This window comes from Sphaerodactylus townsendi, linkage group LG04 (genome assembly GCF_021028975.2).
Source record: "Sphaerodactylus townsendi isolate TG3544 linkage group LG04, MPM_Stown_v2.3, whole genome shotgun sequence".
Lineage (NCBI taxonomy): Eukaryota > Metazoa > Chordata > Lepidosauria > Squamata > Sphaerodactylidae > Sphaerodactylus > Sphaerodactylus townsendi.
The window spans coordinates 65,627,494-65,649,198 of NC_059428.1; the positions used below are offsets into that span (position 1 = coordinate 65,627,494).

At 55.0% G+C, this 21,705-nt stretch overlaps 1 protein-coding gene across 1 annotated transcript in view; it reads left to right on the forward strand.

The window, feature by feature from the left end:
* The first annotated feature begins 10,548 nt into the window (after positions 1-10,548).
* The window catches only part of IFNAR2 (interferon alpha and beta receptor subunit 2), a 37,773-nt gene continuing 26,616 nt past the window's right edge, over positions 10,549-21,705 (forward strand). Inside the window, exon 1 of the mRNA XM_048495341.1 lies at positions 10,549-10,761. The gene's annotated coding sequence lies outside the window, so the exon portion shown is untranslated. The remainder of the gene's footprint in view (positions 10,762-21,705) is intronic.

Sequence of the window (21,705 nt, forward strand, 5' to 3'; positions counted from 1 at the left end):
TTCATTTCCCATCCAAGGACTGGCGCAGCGGCTGCGCCCTTGCTACAGCCCCACCCAGGAATGCCCCGCCCAGCCCCATTGGCGCTACACCACAGTTTGAATCCCACCACCATGGGAACCTGTTATTAAAATTTTTGGATCCCACCACTGGAGCCAACTAATCTCAGCTTCCCCACCCCCAGCCATGCCCTTGGATGGCCCCCACTGCGCAGAGCTATGTGCCATGCAAGTCACAAAATCATATAGGCATCTCCCAGTTATTCAAGTTCATCAAGCAGCATCTATGTAGATGGTACTCAATTTGTTGCACAGATATAGATGTCTTCCTTTAAGAAGTGTTTGCCCACCCCTGCATTTCATTGTCAACCAAACCAAAGTATATTGTTGCTGGAAAAGTGTAATTGTTTCCCAAATTAGTAAGGATAATGAAATCTGGAAAGCCCTGCATGTATGCCATGGATTCCTACAATGCTTATGGTATTACTGGTAATTATGTAACTGCCAATTATTAGAACTTTTTAAAAAAGATGGACAAAAACAAGCAGAAACAACAACAGCAAACAGGGAAAGGAAGAGCTTTCAATTTTCTCTGTGCCAAATATAACTACAGTTAAAAGTTTACCACTTGCTCGCTAGTTACAATTATGAAATTATAATTCAGTTAATTCTTACTTATTGGCCCTTTCCCCATTTACCGTTTGCTGCGCGCTACTCTCCCCAAATAGCATGTGGTCCAGCGGCATTCCCCACGAGTCCGGGCGGCGACAACGCAGCCGCCCCGACTCTGCATTCTCACGTCCCCTCAACGCGCGTCATTTCTGACGCTGAAGAAACGGCACCTTCTGACTGCCCCGCGCACGATCCCGCGGCGGAAATTGCTCGCGCTGAGAGTAGCGCACTGCAAACTGTAAGTGGGGAAAGGCCCATTATTAGGTAGAGGAAAGTGCAGTATAAAAGTCAACTCTTCTTCTTCTACTCATCATCTGAATCGGTCTCCTCGTAGTACCAGGTAACCACCTCTCTCTCTTCTGGGGCGTATTTAAATCTCTTTTAATGGGTGCAAATCTTCAGGGTGCTGGGCGGACCTCTCCTTACAAAAAAACAGTACCGTAAATTAAGGTGGAGCTAACATATTTTCAGTACCGATAGGGGCTTCTGCCTGTCTCAAGGGCTTCTTGGGAAAATTACTTGGAGATTTCGGAGGGCTGGAGCATGAGGAGGGATCAGATTGCGGAAGGGAGGGTATAATGCCAGAGAATCCACCTTCCAAAGTAGCCATTTTGTCCAGATGATCTCTATTGGCAATCCTATTAAAACATCTAAAAAAATAAATTTTACAATTTCACCAACTCATCCATTAATGCAGTGGTGGGATTCCAAAAATTTGGTAGCCAGATCACCCCCCTCCTGCCGCATGCCTCCCCTTGCTGCGCCCCCCCACCGCCCCCGCCCCCCTGAGCTTTGTTCAGGCCGCCTCTGGGGAGGGCAGGAGGCGGCCTAAATGAAGGCTGGGGGGACGGGGCTCGGGCAAGCGATGCATTAGCAGGCTGGTCCAGGAGCCAGCCTAGTGCCACAGTGCCCGCCCACCCTGCCAGTGGTGGGATTACAACCGGTTGACCAAACTAGGCGAAAAATTAGCTACCAGTTCTACCAAACCAGTGCAAACCGGCTGAATCCCACCACTGCATTAGTGCTATCATTTGCATAAACATTTATATTGCCAAAGCCATAAGATGAGTCTATAATACTATACACAATGAGATGAAGTAAACCTCAATGAAGTCAGTGGGACTTCCAAGTTAACATGCACAAAAAAATGGGGGGGGGGGTTCCCTTCCAAGTATCCTTGCTTTCTTTCATTATGTTTTCTCAGCAACTTTCTCTGAATTATTTTCACACATCTTTTCCTGGCCAGTATTTGGTACTGACAAACGAAAAGAGAGAATGAGGCCTACTTTTGCCATCACTTGGCAGGTGCCCAACCCTGGCTGCATTCCACTGGCGCTCCTCAAATCTTGAATCAAAGCCACATCCAGGTTTGATACAAAACAACTGCTAAAAATTAAAATAATTACCTGAAAACACTGTATACATTTCTTTCAGCTAATTAGGCAATCTGCCCAGGTGTTTAGCAGCAAGGCACCCGTCTCTTAATTGGAGCAGTATTAATCAAAAGCAGAAGCCAAACAATAATTAACCATGTATCATTATCATAATGCTGTCCCTTCATTATGTAAGATGCACAAACTGCTTGAAGTATCACAACAGCCTCTGTTAACACTAATTTCTTGACAAAAGTACAGGTTTTGAAATAAAATTACCCTGATGGGGTACAAAAAGTAGTATATACTTCATCAATTGGTTGTCTTTTTGGCAGCTCAAGCTTTAAAAGAACCTGGTATACATTCTGGCCTGTTGTTACTGTTTTCTCTGTTCCACTGGTCCCTGTTTTAAAAACCACCCAGTTTCTTTTATACTCCCTGATATGGAATGGTTCCCATGTAGGGGTACGGTGATCACATGTTGCAAGTTGAGCATAAATGAAAATATTATAATATTAGATAGGATTTGCAGAATGCTGACATAATATTAAGCAATTATTCACGTGGTAGAATGAAAAATAGTAGTGAAAACACTATAATAGTGTGGCCTGCAACACCATGGAGTTCAGCATAGCCACAGCTCTAGAATAGAAGCTGTCTCTGAGCCTAGTTGTCCTTGTTTTTATGATCCTATATCGTCTGCCAGATGGTAATATTTTTTTAAAAAAGAATATGCAGGGTGAGACGGGTCTTTCAGAATATTCAGAATTTCTTTAAGCAGTGGGAATTTTAGAGTTCTTCCAAAGAGGGGAGAGGGCAGCCAATAATTCTCTGGGCAGTAGTAATCACCCTATGGAGCAACTTCCTATCTGCCACTGTGCAACTGGCAAACCATGCACAGATACAGTATGTCAGGACATTCTCTATGGCACAGCGGTAGAAGGTCACCAGCAGTTTTTCATTCAGCTGTTGTTTTCTTAAAAGTCTTAGATAATACAATCTCTGCTGGGCCTTCTTAACAATCCCAACACAGACAGGTAGGTGGGCTGAGAGAGTTCTGAGATAAATGTGACTAGTTCAAGGTCACTCAGCAGGCTTCATGTAGAGAACCAGGGAAACAAATCCAGTTCATTAGATAAGAGTCTGCTGCTTATGTGGAGGAGCAGAGAATCAAACCCGGTTCTCCAAATCAGAGTCCACTGCTCTTAAGCACTACACCATGTTAGGCATAAAGGGAATGGAGATTGATGATCAAAGGAGCAGGGAATCAAACCCGGTTCTCCAGATTAGAGTCCACCACTCTTAACCACTATACCACGCTGGATAGGTGGAGGAACCAATACCCTAAAACTGTGTTTTGAAATGGTCTCTGATGACCCAGTTAGTTTTCTTTTGTTTTTGTTAACAGCATGGATTCTTTTCAGTGGATGTTTAACCACATTTTTGAAGTGGTTATTAAGGGCTTCTGGCCTGGAATTTTAAAATGTTCAACAAATACACTGAATATTTTGATTAATTTTTGTTAACACTTATGAAAAATTTCAGCTGAGTCATACATTTTTCACATCAAAATGTTAAATCTTGTGGGATTTTTTAAGTTACTGAGAGACCCAGCCTTTAAAACTAGTTTTGATCTTGAATTTCAAGTGCATTTATTGTTATGAGTTTAATAAAATTATTCACATGAGAAAAATCATATATGATTGCAAGCTGAGGCCTTACAGATTTGCACTTTCATATCTAAAAAAAGTATTGTTTTTAACCTCCATGACTTTGTTGTTCTATTCCATGTTGTGAGAACCCCACCCCCAATTCCCATTGCCCAGCTCTCTAGAGAATAAGGCTTGGAAACAGAAACACAGAGAGAAACTCTATAATTGTAAAAATGTTACAATATTCATGGCCATCGTTTTATGATGGCCTGTGCATTTCCTCTGAAATTTGCAAGAATACCTTGTTCCTATTGAAAAACTTCAATTATAACTGTATGTGGACTAGTTTACCCAAGAACTGGGTAAAAAGACTAGTTTACCCAAGAACTGGGTAAAAAGATCTGACATAAAATAGCTGCAAATTATTCATTCATAAGAGATTTGTTGATTGTTTTAAAATTCACTAGCCCTCTGCTACACTTCTAAAACGGAAAAAAAAGGAACTCGAAAAGAAAACCAGCTATTGGTCTGTGTACTAAGAATAGTTTCCATCAATATTGATTAGTCCTAGGGGACAAACTGGTGTGAAAGCTGCAGACGGTGAGATCCCAGTTGAAGCATGCCCCACTTAATATGATGCCTATGTTTAAGCAGCTCAGAAAAATGGGGAACTAATGGTCTCACACTGAGCATAATACAATTGTAATACAGCAAATCTTCTGTTGCTGTTTTCCTTCCTAAACTGGTCACCCAATAACAAATTCCAAAAGGGTCATCCTGTTAGTCCATGACAGCAAAACAATGTTTAGAATCGTAAGGCAACTTAAAAATAACCAATGTATGTTGACAGGCATTTCTTCAGGCTAGCGCTTGATATCATTACATGCATGATGTGGACTAGAAAGCTGGTTAGTGTATAGTAATAAGCAGAGAAGGTGGGGGGGGGGGTGTGTGACCACTGAAGATAAAAGCAAAGGCAGCACAAGATAATACTGTGTCCTAATGTTAGATACACCTAAGAACCCTGTGGCTGACAGCACCACAGCTATGGACTAGTGGGGGGCTACTGCCAATCTTAACCTCCTGTTGGTACCACCTGACGTCACAAACAGAATCTATGGGGGAGGGTCCATATAGCCAATTTCTGATGCCCTACCGCATCTCAGCCAGAGTGTGAAGGTGACCTTGGAACCATGTGGTAAGGAGGGCTTGGGAGACATCCATTGGTTGGATTCAGCAGGTTCGCACCACTTCGGCAGAACCGATTGTTAAAATGGTGCTTGTAAACAACTAGTTGTTAAATTATTTGAATCCCACCACCAGAACTGTTTGTTAAATTATTTGAATCCCACCACCAGAACTGGTTGTTAAATTATTTGAATCCCACCACTGGAGACAACCCTGTCTACACATCATTGCTGACATGTTACTTCCTCATATGGAACCCATCCATGATCTGCTGATCCAACATGATGCTAAGTAGCTGGTAACCAGAACTGTCCATGGCTTTAGCAAAACCAGCACAGGCCGAACCTAACCCTAGATCCTTAACTCCCCATTCACCCCCTGGAGCCATCAGCCCTGTGAGATAACTATATGACCTTCCCATGGACTTTATAACCCTCCCATGGCACTGAGCCTAGGAAACAGACATGGCCAGCAACCATGTCAGACGGGCCAGGAGACATGGGGTCCTCCCCATGTTTGAGTCAACACAATACACAAACATGAACAAGCAACCAATTTCACCATGAACATAGGAGCACCAACATGTTGCTTTCTGACTGGCAACTGGCCAGAGCAGGAGGCAGTTCTGAGCAGGGATACACAGGCACAGTTCTAAGGGTCCAAAGTCAAGCACACTGGGTCAAAACAGAGTCTGAAACAGAGTCCAAAAGACTAGTCTGAGAGTCAAGGTCTGAGGCAAGGTAACTGAGAGAAGGTAGCAGGAACAGGAACAGACCTGGAGCAGAGCAACAGCGAGACCCATAACATACCTTGCTTCTGTGGAGAAGCAGCTGTTATACCCTTTTCAACAAAAAGAACTAAGTAGAACTGCACCTTCATCTGTCACACGCTGGACCATCTTTGTTTTAGAATGCTCCCCCTGGGTTGTGGTGCCTAGCTAACACTTGGGCCATAGTGCTGAGCTAACAGAACTAGGCACTAGGACCCAAGCAGAACATTCTAAAACAAAGATGGTCCAGCACATGGCTGATGAAGCTACAATTCTGCTTTGCTCTTTTTGTTGAACAGGATATAACCCTTGTTCTCTTATACTCTGCTGGGGCTGGTGACTGTAATCAGTTGAGTAGCTGATGCTGATTCTGTGAGCTACTTACAGTTGCCACACAGCCAATCCAGCAGACCTCCTGCACTCTGCTAGCTCCAAGTGCAGGCACCGGTACATTGTTCTAGCAGAGGAGGAGATGCCAGAGGGCTGCATGCTCCTGGTGCCAGTGGAACCCTCAGAGCCATTTCAGGATCTTTGCTGGTCAAATGACATGGTCCTGGGGCATGATCTTCAGTGTTGTCTGAAGTTCCAGACCTGCTGATGGTGCAGGCCCAGAATGCCAGACCTTCATAGGTGCAGTGATGGGGCTTGTCTTGTCCTCATTGCCAGTCGACTCCTCATCATCATCACTCTCCCTCTCACACTCTTCATCACTGTTGTCAGTGTTGGCCTCAGCAGGGTGGGGTGGGTGATAAACCATGACACAACATTTCAAGAACAAAACCAGCAAGTCAACCACAGAGGGGTTCCCACACATACATGCCCTGCTAACTTAGGGCACAGCAGCTACCAGTCCCTCACCCTTCACTCACAGTAGAGGTCACCAGGGCAGTCCCCAGACCATCCTCACCAGCATGCTAGTAACTCTAGAAAACTCCCTCTCTACTGATCGCTGGGAGCCTGTAGCTGACCCCATGCCCCTGGAATTGTGTGTGATGGCCAGGCCCAAGGATAAGGGTGTGCTTTGGGTACCAGTGTGCAGGGTAGTGTCTTGTCCTCATTGCCAGTCGACTGGCAGTGAGGACAAGACAAGCCCCTTCCTCTTTTTGTGCCACTGCCTCCACTGTTTGCCAAGGCCTCTGCCTCCAAGGATTTGGGCTGCATGCTTGGCCCTGCCCCTCCTCTCTCCTCTTTTAACACTTCCTTGGGCCCAGTTCCCCATGACTGCTGCCTCGTGGTTGATTCTCCCCTTTCTGTCACACCCCTGTGATATCCTGTGGCACAGCAATACAGTTACTGGGGATCCTAGCATGGTTGCATCCCATGTGTTCCTACTGCAGGGGTGCTTGTGCAGTTTCCCCTCAGCCACCTTTATCTTGGCAGCCTTCATGATTGTGCTGCCAAAGTGATCTACAAAATACTTAGTAAAATTAATATAACTATAATACTACATGTATAATTAATTTTAAAATTTACGCAAGTGTAGAATCTGAAAAAAAAAACACCTCAGAAATCCAGGCTAAACAGATAGATGTTTACTGGCCACCTACAACTTTCAGGTATAGCAGATTTCCCTTGAGAGAGACTTTCACAATACGTGGGAAAAGCACAGTTTTTAAAAGCCCAATTTCTAGTGAAATATATTATTACTAAAGATTGATCTTGAGTCAGACATTCTCTACTTTATTGGTTGTTGTAAAATATCTAAGGCACTATATCTCTACTTGGTCTTACTTAATTGACAATGTGTGTATATGTGTGTGTGGGAGTGAGGGAGGGAAAAGGCACTTTCACAGCATATCCTGAACCCAGGCAATTTAGGTTTTTCCAGAGTATCTAATAGTATTAACAAAAATCGTTTTTCAAAATAAATTAGTTGTCTGCAAAAACTTTTTCTAGAGAAACAGCATCACCTACAGGTCAGTAGCTGAACATTCTTAGTACACTACATACAAACACATGCACCCGAACCTGAGAGGATCAGTTTCTCCCCCTCTGGAAATAACCAGCTTTTGAAAGAGAGGATTTTGAACCAAAAAGTAGAGAGGGAGAAAGTGCTTATGTTTTCCCCAGATCTTGGCTCCGAATTACCTCCTCCCATAAAGGGCTTTCAAAGTTCTGGTAAACACATTTGCATTGAAGATTTGGTTCACTTATTTGATGTTTTTATTTATTTAGAAAATGGTGATTGGTAAAAACCAGTTTACTGAAAGAACATACTGTCCATAAATTCATATGATAAATAGATTTTTTTAAATTTGGTGTATTTTTACCACCTATCCATCCGCCAAGGAGCTCAGAGCAGCATACATTATCCCCCCCCCAAACCATTTGATCTTGACAACAACCAATAAAGTAGAATTTTTTTCCAGATCTTTCCACAATTATTTTTTTCAGTTTTGTACAAGAAATCTGATTTTTTTTTAAAAAAAATTAAATTATACTGAAAATGATATAAGCACACTTGTCCTCCCATACCCAAGATTGGTACATCACCTAAAGGGATGGATCCTACTACTCTTATTATTTATTTAAATTTTTATATCATGTTTCAGAAATGAAAAAAGACAAAAGAGAATATTGAATATTGAATATTGAAGAGAATATTAAAGCCTTCAACATTACATAGAATATTGAACGTTGCACTACTGCAGCCCACTCTTATTAAGCAGTAGTATCTGAAGTGCCCAGTGACTTACAGCAGATGGTGCCATTCCCCAACATAGAGGTGGAAGAAATATTACAAATGGTGGTCCTGCATTGTCCCAGATTTCTGTTGATACTCTGTGTTCTCTAAAGATTGCATAATTGAATGGATGAAGGCATTTTTCTTTGTTAAAACCACATAATAAGAAGCTACACAACAAGAGAAAAATTAAGTTGCTTTGAGTCCACACTGGGGAGAAAGATAGGAGTATAAATGAAGTAAATAATAAATATAGTTGAAGATGAGGGGGAAGATCAGGTAAGGTTGGCTGGTGCGGGGAGGGGGAAAGGAAGTAGGGAAAGGGGAGAATATGTGGGGGCTGCCAAGAAGAGGGAAAGAGGAAATGGTGTGAGATGGGATACAGGGGAAATGAGAGGCCCCCCTCCCAGCAATTTGCAGAGGAAAGTAATGAGAATGATCAGGGGCCTGGAGACAAGTCCTATGAAGAAAGGCTGGGGGATTTGAGAATGTAAGGCTGAGAGGGACTTAGAAATGTCCAGTCTGGAGAAGAGGAGGTTGATAGGGGGCATGAATGCTCTCTTTAAGGGATCTGTTCCTGTTGGCAGCAGAGGATAGGACTTGTAGTAGTGGGTATTAATTATGGGCAGAAAGGTACCGTCTAAATATTAGGAAAAAAATTACTGTACAAATAATTCAGCAGTGGAATCGGCTGCCTAGAGAGGTGATAAACTCCCCTTCACTGCCCATCTTCAAGCAACAGCTGGACAAACAATAGTCAGGGATGTTTTAGGGTAATCCTGCGCTGAGCAAACAGTTGGACTAGATGGCCTAAGTCCCTCAGCCTTTCCTCACAGGGCTCATGATTCTAAGTTTCCACTTGTATTAAACTATTTGCCATCTTTAAAAAGATCTGGTGAAAGCAGTCCCATGGTGGTGGGATTCAAACTGTGGCGTAATGCCAATGGGATTGGGCGGGGCATGACAGGGGTGTGCCTGGGCATTCCAGGGGCGGGGCTGTGGCAAGGATGCAGCCACTGCGCCGGTCCTTGCGTGGGAAACGAATGCACGCAGGCGCAGGCTGCCACGCACGCCGGTGCACCTCCTGCTAGACTGCTTCAAGTTCTGCGCACTACTGCTGAGAGGAGGGGCGTAAGCAAAATCACCAATTAGTAACCCCCTCTCGGCACACACAAATAATTAGTAACCTACTCTCGGGAACCTGTGAGAACCTGCTGGATCCCACCTCTGACTAGGCCTCTCCTGAGAGGAGAAGGGCAGTGAGAGAAGGAGACAGAGCTGAATTTCCTTTTCTGCCATGCTTCTGAGGCTCATCCTAGGACAATGTCAGAAAGAAGGCTGGAGGGCCAGCCCTGGGGTCAGCCCACTGATGAAGAAGCCTAACATTGCTCTATGTACACAAAATGGCAACCACACTCCAGGATGATTGTAGGTTCCATACTTGTCCTCCCAGACACAAGATTGGTACATGACCTAAAGGGACGGATCCTACTACTCTTATTATGTATTTAAATTTTTATATCATCTCTTTCTTTTGCCTCAGGTTTTAAGCCTTCCTGCAATCTAAGGAACTGCAACTTCCTTCTGTTGGAGGAAGAGACACTTAAGTTGGAGGGAGGCAGCTTGGAAGATGAATCCACCCCAATGTCTTAGGTGGGAATCTGAAACATTTGGAATGACTGGTTTGCCAGTCCTTTCTATTTGCATGTGAAAACTTGAGAAGGTCAAAATTGATTCTCTTCACACATTACAGTATACAGGTTGTGTGGTACCCTCCCTCTTCCATTGGGTGTAACGCAGCAGGCACACTCGTACACACAATTTACGGCTTCTCCTCAATTATTGTATGTGCCTGATTAGATCGGGGTCGTGGTGCGTGCAGAAGGCCCTTTAGCCTCCATCCCTACCCGGTTTCCCCAGCCTGTCACTGGGCGGAGGGGGGGTGCTTTTGGACATGTTAGAAAAACTCGCGTGTATCGCAGAGAATACTTGGATCTTCCCAAATACAGTATGCAAAGTGAATGTCCAAGACGCAAAAGTCCAAGACTGGTAGAAGGTGGTCTGGGTCCTTCCTCAAGTACCAGGGCCTGACTTCTTATGTAACGAGATTAAGCCGGGTAGAGGAAAACAGGCCGCGGGGGGGGGGGGGGGGGGGGGGGCGTGCCATCGGCTCCTCCTTGTCGGGGGATTTCCAGTCGGGGCTCGATCAGCCCCTCCTCTTCTTCGCTCGCTAAGCAAGCCTGGTCTCACAGCGTGGGCAAGATCCGCCTTCCCCGGTCCCTTTGCTTTCATTTTCATCCGCGGAGCTGCTGCCAACTGGCTGGTTTGCCCGCCTGGGAGAGGGACGCTGCGGGGTTTGGGACCCGCCACGGCGCCCCAGGCGAGGCCAGAGAGGGAAAACAGAGAGCAAAGCTCGCCTGCTTCAAGGTGCGCCAAGGAGCAAAGATTGGAGCTCGGGGGGGTGGGGGGTGGAGCCAAGGGACCCCGTGGCTGGTTGTGCCTCGGGGGGTCGCGAAGGCCGGGGGTGGTGGATTTGCCTGCTGAGATCAAAGCAGAGCTGTTGTGGACCCTCCAGGAGATCTGTCACCTTTTCCAGCTTGCGGAATGGCAGGAAGGAGCCGATCGGCCTGGGCTGTGTTCAGGCCCTGCCTCTTGGCACTTCTCATGCGCAAGTCTACTGTGCCATTTTGTGTGGATGGGCGTGTGTGCGCGCAAAGTGCAGTCATGTAGCAGTCCATTTATAGCGAGGGTGTTCAAGGCAAGACACTCAGACGTGGTTAGCCGTTGCCTTCCTCTGCAGAGCACCCTGGAATTCCTTGGCGATCTTTCATCCAAATACTAACCAGGACCGACCAGCTTCCGAAATTTTACAAGATCAGTATAAGGCTGAGCCATTAGGGGTCTTTATTTAAACTCGAGGTCAGGTTTAGACATATTTTTGAACGATGCCTAAATCCTACACGGATGCAGGTGCCTTCGAGCCTATTGACTGCAAAGAACTTCAGTCCCTCTAACTCTACTTAAGAGAAGGGTTTCAAGGGGACCCCTGAGTGTATGCAGAGTGAAATCCACATGGAGGGGGGAATGAAGTGGTCCACACATTTGAAGCCTTCTTTATGAGAGGGTCCCGTTGGGTTCTGGCATCTCGTTTTAGAAACCATGCCCTCCCAGTCAGATACTTCTTGTTTTGCTGGCTAGGTTAATTGATATGAATGTTCCGCTTCTCCTTACATAAAATCCTGTAAACTGCTCCTTGATTTGGAGGTGCACTGGTTCAGAACAATTTCTATTGCACATATACTCCCAGATTCAGTAGTGGCGGTTCCACTTCCACATGTTATGGACTACAATTCCCATCAGCCCCTGCCAGCATGGTCAATTGGCCATGCTGGCAGGGTCCCCCCCCCCCCCCCCCCCCCCCCCCCTGACCCCCCCCCCCCCCCCCCCCCCCCCCCCCCCGCCCCCCCCTTCCACCCCCCCCCCCCCCCCCAACCCCCCCCCCCACCCCCCCCCCCCCCCCCTCCCCCCCCCCCCCCCACCCCCCCACCCCGCCCACCCCCCCCCCCCCCCACCCGCCCCCCCGCCCCCACCCCCCCCCCCCCCCACCCCCCCCCCCCCCCACCCCCCCCCCCCCCCACCCCCCCCCCCCCCCACCCCCCCCCCCCCCCACCCCCCCCCCCCCCCACCCCCCCCCCCCCCCACCCCCCCCCCCCCCCACCCCCCCCCCCCCCCACCCCCCCCCCCCCCCACCCCCCCCCCCCCCCACCCCCCCCCCCCCCCACCCCCCCCCCCCCCCACCCCCCCCCCCCCCCACCCCCCCCCCCCCCCACCCCCCCCCCCCCCCACCCCCCCCCCCCCCCACCCCCCCCCCCCCCCACCCCCCCCCCCCCCCACCCCCCCCCCCCCCCACCCCCCCCCCCCCCCACCCCCCCCCCCCCCCACCCCCCCCCCCCCCCACCCCCCCCCCCCCCCACCCCCCCCCCCCCCCACCCCCCCCCCCCCCCACCCCCCCCCCCCCCCACCCCCCCCCCCCCCCACCCCCCCCCCCCCCCACCCCCCCCCCCCCCCACCCCCCCCCCCCCCCACCCCCCCCCCCCCCCACCCCCCCCCCCCCCCACCCCCCCCCCCCCCCACCCCCCCCCCCCCCCACCCCCCCCCCCCCCCACCCCCCCCCCCCCCCACCCCCCCCCCCCCCCACCCCCCCCCCCCCCCACCCCCCCCCCCCCCCACCCCCCCCCCCCCCCACCCCCCCCCCCCCCCACCCCCCCCCCCCCCCACCCCCCCCCCCCCCCACCCCCCCCCCCCCCCACCCCCCCCCCCCCCCACCCCCCCCCCCCCCCACCCCCCCCCCCCCCCACCCCCCCCCCCCCCCACCCCCCCCCCCCCCCACCCCCCCCCCCCCCCACCCCCCCCCCCCCCCACCCCCCCCCCCCCCCACCCCCCCCCCCCCCCACCCCCCCCCCCCCCCACCCCCCCCCCCCCCCACCCCCCCCCCCCCCCACCCCCCCCCCCCCCCACCCCCCCCCCCCCCCACCCCCCCCCCCCCCCACCCCCCCCCCCCCCCACCCCCCCCCCCCCCCACCCCCCCCCCCCCCCACCCCCCCCCCCCCCCACCCCCCCCCCCCCCCACCCCCCCCCCCCCCCACCCCCCCCCCCCCCCACCCCCCCCCCCCCCCACCCCCCCCCCCCCCCACCCCCCCCCCCCCCCACCCCCCCCCCCCCCCACCCCCCCCCCCCCCCACCCCCCCCCCCCCCCACCCCCCCCCCCCCCCACCCCCCCCCCCCCCCACCCCCCCCCCCCCCCACCCCCCCCCCCCCCCACCCCCCCCCCCCCCCACCCCCCCCCCCCCCCACCCCCCCCCCCCCCCACCCCCCCCCCCCCCCACCCCCCCCCCCCCCCACCCCCCCCCCCCCCCACCCCCCCCCCCCCCCACCCCCCCCCCCCCCCACCCCCCCCCCCCCCCACCCCCCCCCCCCCCCACCCCCCCCCCCCCCCACCCCCCCCCCCCCCCACCCCCCCCCCCCCCCACCCCCCCCCCCCCCCACCCCCCCCCCCCCCCACCCCCCCCCCCCCCCACCCCCCCCCCCCCCCACCCCCCCCCCCCCCCACCCCCCCCCCCCCCCACCCCCCCCCCCCCCCACCCCCCCCCCCCCCCACCCCCCCCCCCCCCCACCCCCCCCCCCCCCCACCCCCCCCCCCCCCCACCCCCCCCCCCCCCCACCCCCCCCCCCCCCCACCCCCCCCCCCCCCCACCCCCCCCCCCCCCCACCCCCCCCCCCCCCCACCCCCCCCCCCCCCCACCCCCCCCCCCCCCCACCCCCCCCCCCCCCCACCCCCCCCCCCCCCCACCCCCCCCCCCCCCCACCCCCCCCCCCCCCCACCCCCCCCCCCCCCCACCCCCCCCCCCCCCCACCCCCCCCCCCCCCCACCCCCCCCCCCCCCCACCCCCCCCCCCCCCCACCCCCCCCCCCCCCCACCCCCCCCCCCCCCCACCCCCCCCCCCCCCCACCCCCCCCCCCCCCCACCCCCCCCCCCCCCCACCCCCCCCCCCCCCCACCCCCCCCCCCCCCCACCCCCCCCCCCCCCCACCCCCCCCCCCCCCCACCCCCCCCCCCCCCCACCCCCCCCCCCCCCCACCCCCCCCCCCCCCCACCCCCCCCCCCCCCCACCCCCCCCCCCCCCCACCCCCCCCCCCCCCCACCCCCCCCCCCCCCCACCCCCCCCCCCCCCCACCCCCCCCCCCCCCCACCCCCCCCCCCCCCCACCCCCCCCCCCCCCCACCCCCCCCCCCCCCCACCCCCCCCCCCCCCCACCCCCCCCCCCCCCCACCCCCCCCCCCCCCCACCCCCCCCCCCCCCCACCCCCCCCCCCCCCCACCCCCCCCCCCCCCCACCCCCCCCCCCCCCCACCCCCCCCCCCCCCCACCCCCCCCCCCCCCCACCCCCCCCCCCCCCCACCCCCCCCCCCCCCCACCCCCCCCCCCCCCCACCCCCCCCCCCCCCCACCCCCCCCCCCCCCCACCCCCCCCCCCCCCCACCCCCCCCCCCCCCCACCCCCCCCCCCCCCCACCCCCCCCCCCCCCCACCCCCCCCCCCCCCCACCCCCCCCCCCCCCCACCCCCCCCCCCCCCCACCCCCCCCCCCCCCCACCCCCCCCCCCCCCCACCCCCCCCCCCCCCCACCCCCCCCCCCCCCCACCCCCCCCCCCCCCCACCCCCCCCCCCCCCCACCCCCCCCCCCCCCCACCCCCCCCCCCCCCCACCCCCCCCCCCCCCCACCCCCCCCCCCCCCCACCCCCCCCCCCCCCCACCCCCCCCCCCCCCCACCCCCCCCCCCCCCCACCCCCCCCCCCCCCCACCCCCCCCCCCCCCCACCCCCCCCCCCCCCCACCCCCCCCCCCCCCCACCCCCCCCCCCCCCCACCCCCCCCCCCCCCCACCCCCCCCCCCCCCCACCCCCCCCCCCCCCCACCCCCCCCCCCCCCCACCCCCCCCCCCCCCCACCCCCCCCCCCCCCCACCCCCCCCCCCCCCCACCCCCCCCCCCCCCCACCCCCCCCCCCCCCCACCCCCCCCCCCCCCCACCCCCCCCCCCCCCCACCCCCCCCCCCCCCCACCCCCCCCCCCCCCCACCCCCCCCCCCCCCCACCCCCCCCCCCCCCCACCCCCCCCCCCCCCCACCCCCCCCCCCCCCCACCCCCCCCCCCCCCCACCCCCCCCCCCCCCCACCCCCCCCCCCCCCCACCCCCCCCCCCCCCCACCCCCCCCCCCCCCCACCCCCCCCCCCCCCCACCCCCCCCCCCCCCCACCCCCCCCCCCCCCCACCCCCCCCCCCCCCCACCCCCCCCCCCCCCCACCCCCCCCCCCCCCCACCCCCCCCCCCCCCCACCCCCCCCCCCCCCCACCCCCCCCCCCCCCCACCCCCCCCCCCCCCCACCCCCCCCCCCCCCCACCCCCCCCCCCCCCCACCCCCCCCCCCCCCCACCCCCCCCCCCCCCCACCCCCCCCCCCCCCCACCCCCCCCCCCCCCCACCCCCCCCCCCCCCCACCCCCCCCCCCCCCCACCCCCCCCCCCCCCCACCCCCCCCCCCCCCCACCCCCCCCCCCCCCCACCCCCCCCCCCCCCCACCCCCCCCCCCCCCCACCCCCCCCCCCCCCCACCCCCCCCCCCCCCCACCCCCCCCCCCCCCCACCCCCCCCCCCCCCCACCCCCCCCCCCCCCCACCCCCCCCCCCCCCCACCCCCCCCCCCCCCCACCCCCCCCCCCCCCCACCCCCCCCCCCCCCCACCCCCCCCCCCCCCCACCCCCCCCCCCCCCCACCCCCCCCCCCCCCCACCCCCCCCCCCCCCCACCCCCCCCCCCCCCCACCCCCCCCCCCCCCCACCCCCCCCCCCCCCCACCCCCCCCCCCCCCCACCCCCCCCCCCCCCCACCCCCCCCCCCCCCCACCCCCCCCCCCCCCCACCCCCCCCCCCCCCCACCCCCCCCCCCCCCCACCCCCCCCCCCCCCCACCCCCCCCCCCCCCCACCCCCCCCCCCCCCCACCCCCCCCCCCCCCCACCCCCCCCCCCCCCCACCCCCCCCCCCCCCCACCCCCCCCCCCCCCCACCCCCCCCCCCCCCCACCCCCCCCCCCCCCCACCCCCCCCCCCCCCCACCCCCCCCCCCCCCCACCCCCCCCCCCCCCCACCCCCCCCCCCCCCCACCCCCCCCCCCCCCCACCCCCCCCCCCCCCCACCCCCCCCCCCCCCCACCCCCCCCCCCCCCCACCCCCCCCCCCCCCCACCCCCCCCCCCCCCCACCCCCCCCCCCCCCCACCCCCCCCCCCCCCCACCCCCCCCCCCCCCCACCCCCCCCCCCCCCCACCCCCCCCCCCCCCCACCCCCCCCCCCCCCCACCCCCCCCCCCCCCCACCCCCCCCCCCCCCCACCCCCCCCCCCCCCCACCCCCCCCCCCCCCCACCCCCCCCCCCCCCCACCCCCCCCCCCCCCCACCCCCCCCCCCCCCCACCCCCCCCCCCCCCCACCCCCCCCCCCCCCCACCCCCCCCCCCCCCCACCCCCCCCCCCCCCCACCCCCCCCCCCCCCCACCCCCCCCCCCCCCCACCCCCCCCCCCCCCCACCCCCCCCCCCCCCCACCCCCCCCCCCCCCCACCCCCCCCCCCCCCCACCCCCCCCCCCCCCCACCCCCCCCCCCCCCCACCCCCCCCCCCCCCCACCCCCCCCCCCCCCCACCCCCCCCCCCCCCCACCCCCCCCCCCCCCCACCCCCCCCCCCCCCCACCCCCCCCCCCCCCCACCCCCCCCCCCCCCCACCCCCCCCCCCCCCCACCCCCCGGCCCCCAACCCACCCCCCACCAACCCCCGACCCCCCCCCCCCCCGCCCCGCACCCCCCCCCCACCCCCCCCACAGCTGCAGCCCCAGAAAAAAACAATCCAATGCAAAAAGCCTAAAATGGCTGTTTTTTTTTAGTTATTTTTTTAGTTATTTTTTTCTGGGGCTGTAGCTAAGCCTCTTAGTTAGTTGGGGCTTGTGCACGCTGCTGTCAGCCCACCAAAGAGGTGGAAATGGCCATGGGCAGAAGCCTAGGTTTGGCCTCCACCAAGGGGGGAAACCCACTGGCAAACCAGGGAAAAGGGATAAAAGTCTTGGTCATATGTACTGATTGACAGACAGTGGTGAAAAAACATTTGGTGGAATAGAAGCAGAGACCCGTGCTTTATCTCCCTCCTGGCAATAAACAGACTTGTAGTTTGGGCTGGGGATACAGATAAGGTCTTCGCCCCTGCAGTAGCAAAGCACAAACATAAACATATGCACACACATACATACAGAGAACTGTGGGTCCACTGGCAAAGAAATATCTGAAGATTAAGGATCTGTGATCTGTTGGTTATCTTTATTTTAAAGCACTGTGAACATGGAAGGATCCTCTCTCTTTTTGAGAGCTGAGTAAAAAGATTCGTTTTGAAACAAAACCTGAGTACATGCGGGAGAGGAACTATCCAGATTCTTCCCCACACTACCTCACATTGCTGAACTCCATTATTTAGGCCTATTTTCTCCTGGCCTGGATGCTATAAGGAAAGTCCACAACCAGTGGTAAAAACCCTGAAGCAAAATAGGGAGTGCAGGGGGGGGAAATGCCCCGCTATTTTTTTTGGGGTGGGGGGTAGGGGTGGGGTGATGGTGGTGGTGGTCAGAGGTTGACTTTCCTTGCCTGCGTGATACACTTTTAAACTACCCCATACTGTGGATTCCCGAAAAGGACAGAAAGCTTCCCTGTTCATATCTGCCATGCAAAGGAGAACAGAGACCTACCTGAAATTTGGTAAGAGAAATTCCTTAGAAAAGGGCATAATCCCTCTGAATTTCTTTTCCAAACTAGATGGGTGTAGTAATATCTAGAAATGTCATTCCTAACTAAACCAATGGAAACTGCTATTTGGTTTCCTAGTATGATAAGTGTTACTTCTAATACAAAGAATGTGACATAACATTTTGAAGTGACAAACAAATGAAATATAACTCTAACTTCTTTGTTAGCCTTTAATTACGTGGTGGTCACGGTCATCAGACGTGTTCACTCCCAAAACGTGACATTCTTTCTTGAGGTGTGAAATATTATTGAAAGATATTTAGAGCTGCTCTCATCTCAGGTATATTTATAGTCCTTTCCTCCGCTATCAGCCTTGGATTACTACTTCCCATGGTGGGCAGATACTAATGAGAAAAGAGGGCCTTTTATTTAACATCCTAATCTGGATGCCTCCCAAGAGAGAGAGAGAGAATAGTGGAACAGCTAACTGAAAGCCCGATATTTTTAAAGTGCGAATCATGTGGGTCTTAAATAATTTTGCAGAACTGTTACAGTAGGGTATCGGGTTCAAAATATTAAAGCTTAAAAGCGAAAGCCAAATAAAGGAATAAAATTTATTATTTTATCTACTTCTAACTGGCCATTATCAGGAGAACCACACAAGATGACAGTGTGTTCTTACTTTTATAGGTGGTTACATCAGAATAGCAATGTGAATATAATTCCCAAAGCCCATCATCATCATCAATCAGTCATAAAGAAAGGTGGGAGGATTTTCCCTTTCCCAAAAACATTTGAGTATTCTAAGACCCTTATTGGAAGATGGGAGCATCTGATCCTTTGATCTAAGATGAACTAGGACCTGTTTCTTTCCTATTTCTATTGCCTCAGGTTCTTCTTTCTTCCCAGAGAGAGAGCCTAAAGATCTTTATGTTTCTTTCTCCTATTCTCGAGGAGAAGGGAAAATCCACAGGTGTCTGATTAGGAATCAGAAGGCCTTTAAAACAGCTGAATCTAAGACATTTTGTATAACTCTAATAAAGGGCACTCTGGCTTAAACTATCCATTGCTTGCCTAGTAACAGAAAGAGAATAGACTTTCAGGCCTGCATCTTTTCTTTTGCTCAGCTGCATTATGGTAGCTAACTCCCCACACAGAAAGAGCAGTCAATGGGGGGCAAGAAGAAAACCTTTGCATAGAACAAAGTGACATCCTTTATATGCCTTCTACCTACAGAATCCCCCCTTTTCAAAATGCACCCTGAAAAAGCTTGAAGGGTGCCTTTTAAAAGCAAACTGGTGAGAGCTGGAGGAGCATGAGGCCTTGCATTGCTTCCTTTGTTTAGCAGCTTTATTACCAACAATCCCAATACAAGGAAAAGAATAATGGGGTCAAGAGAAATAATCTTACCTCTAGGCTACTTTATAGAGATTCAGAAAAATCCTTTTGATAGGGCTATGTGCCCCATAGAACCACTCAACAATTTTCTTTTTGAATGACAAAACACTTTCCTTGTAGTGGTCTGCAGATTTCTGGATAACTTCCCCTGATGGGGAGTATTGAATCTGAAACATGTTTCTAAAGGATACCCCTGAGGAGCATATGGTAGGTTTGAGGGGTGGGGTGGGTCTCCTTCTATAGAGCCTAACCCCAAAGCATCGCACCTGGTTCTGTCTTCCTTACTGAATCTGTGAACAACCTCCAGATATGTAAAATACGGCGAAGATGAGGGAGCTGGATTGCCCTGTGTTCAACCGCAGCCCACATCAGAATAGGGATTTAACCCAGGCAGTGCGGGATTTTAACCAGAATAGGGATTTCAACCAGGAAAAGAAGCTATTTGATAGGACATACTTGTTGAAAGTAGTCTATTTAAGATGTTGATATAAAGGATTGCTTGGCTCGTAAGGTTAGTCTTTCATTAAATAAACCTATGAAGGCTATCTGGATATTTTATGTATTTACGCAGGCTGTGATCCTGTTCATATGTTTACCTTAGGAGTATGCTGCACAAAGTACAATAGAACCGAGAAAACAATGGTTTTCCTTGGATCGGATTGGCAAGACATGTGGACAATATGCTCCAACTAATGAGTCGCAATACCGGGTGTGTAAATTGGATCCCGCTATTAGAAATTTTTTGAAATTTGCTAAGATTTTGTTTGTTACACGCTGAAGGATTTTTATAAAGAAAAATCCTAACTATTTTTTATTTCTTTGTAGTTTTTCTACTGCAATTGATATGATATGTATTGTCGAAGGCTTTCACGGCCGGAATCACTTGATATCATATGATATGATATGGTTTGAGAAAAATATTGCAGAAGGATGCACCAGTTATAGCATCCAATGTTTCAAAAATCAGCTGTACACCAGAGTCTACTATTAAAACTTATTTATTAAAATTCTAGTTTTCAGCAGATTAGTCAATATGTAGTTAAAAACACCACTGTTCAAAATAATGCTGGGGAGTCCGATTGTATATATAAAACAGAAACTCGATTCAGTTATATGATATTCACTATAATTATGCGTGCAGGTTAGTTCTAAAAGTAGAAGATAACCCTTTGGTAAAAAAATTAAGGCAGACAGGAAGTTATAGTAATATCCCACAAAATAGCACATTGTTCACTTTTTTGTATTTAACCAATCAAAAGGAAGCAAAAGCAAGAAACACCAAGAGTTCCTTCTCTGATAAAGATCTTCAAATGAAGACATGAAGTCACTGAACATGAAAAAAGATGTCATGTGCACAAAAAATGAAGTTAAGCGACCATCACCATTTAAAAATACATGACATTTAATACTGAACTATGTGCATTACTTATTGAACCCCCCATGTGACAGAAGCTTTTCCCATCGCTTTGGGCATTACAATTGGCATCCATTATAAGTTAGTATGGTTAGGGATTGCAAATGGCAATCTATGGGGCAGTTCCTCGATTTATGCTATCAAGCAATCTTCCGCGAATAATTTAAATACAGTGTTTACACCTTCTATTTAAATTCCACAGCACCTAAGCAAAGCAGTAACTGTTCCCCTATTGAAGCTTTCATGTCATATGCCACATGTCCTATAACACATTAGGTTTCTTTTTACCCCTACATAATCAAAGAAAACAAATTCATGTGAACCATGTTGAAAATTTTGCTTTTTTAATAAGCTGGTGTGCGGCGCGCCAAAAAGCAAACCAAGAAACAGGTGCCCTACTTCACTGAGTTTATAAAATTGCTTGATAATCCAGTAGCTGTATTTATTGTGTGCCAAGGTGATCAGTATAATGTTAATGTAGAATCTAAAGCTGGAGAATTTTGGTCAGGCTTGTGCTTTTAACATACATACGTAGTGAAAACACAGATACAGCCACTAAGGAAAGTCCATATAACTGGTCAGGAGCCTTTCGTCAATATTTTACTCAATGTGTAATGAAGTGATCGCTGGTCATAGTTTATAAATTATTACGGTGCCAATGATTATGGCTCTATATATATATTGTTAATCTATATGTTACCCAAATCAAGATAATTTTGAGAATTTTGTGCATTTAGTCAACACACAGTAATTTTGAGAAAGCTTTGGCATTTTATAAAAGTGTCAGCATTTGTAAATACAAAGTTTGTCAAGTACAGTCCCTTTAAATTCTATGCATTTCCAAATACTGTAGAATTAATCCATCTAGCAACTGTCTTAGGAAAAAATCATTGCCATATTTATTGTGAAAAAGAGACTTGGTGCTCTTAAACCCGGATCTTAGATTGCTGAAAAGCTTACAGGGCCCCAGTGAATCAGCACAATCCAGAATCCCACTCTGAATGCAGCATGAGCTATCCTAGTCGTACAAATGCCCTCTCCAAGAGCACTTATGCTTTGTAAGTGAGGGAGGCAAATATGCCAAGCACTCCATGGCTGAAGTGTCCCACAACACTGGCTGTGATGCCTGGCTTTTTTAGCCAGCACTTGCACGCCTGTCCCCAGCTACATTGGCATTCCAAGGGCGTTCCTAGGGTGGGCTCTAGCCTGGCAGCTGGGTTCTCCTCCAGACCCCTCTTGGCCCCC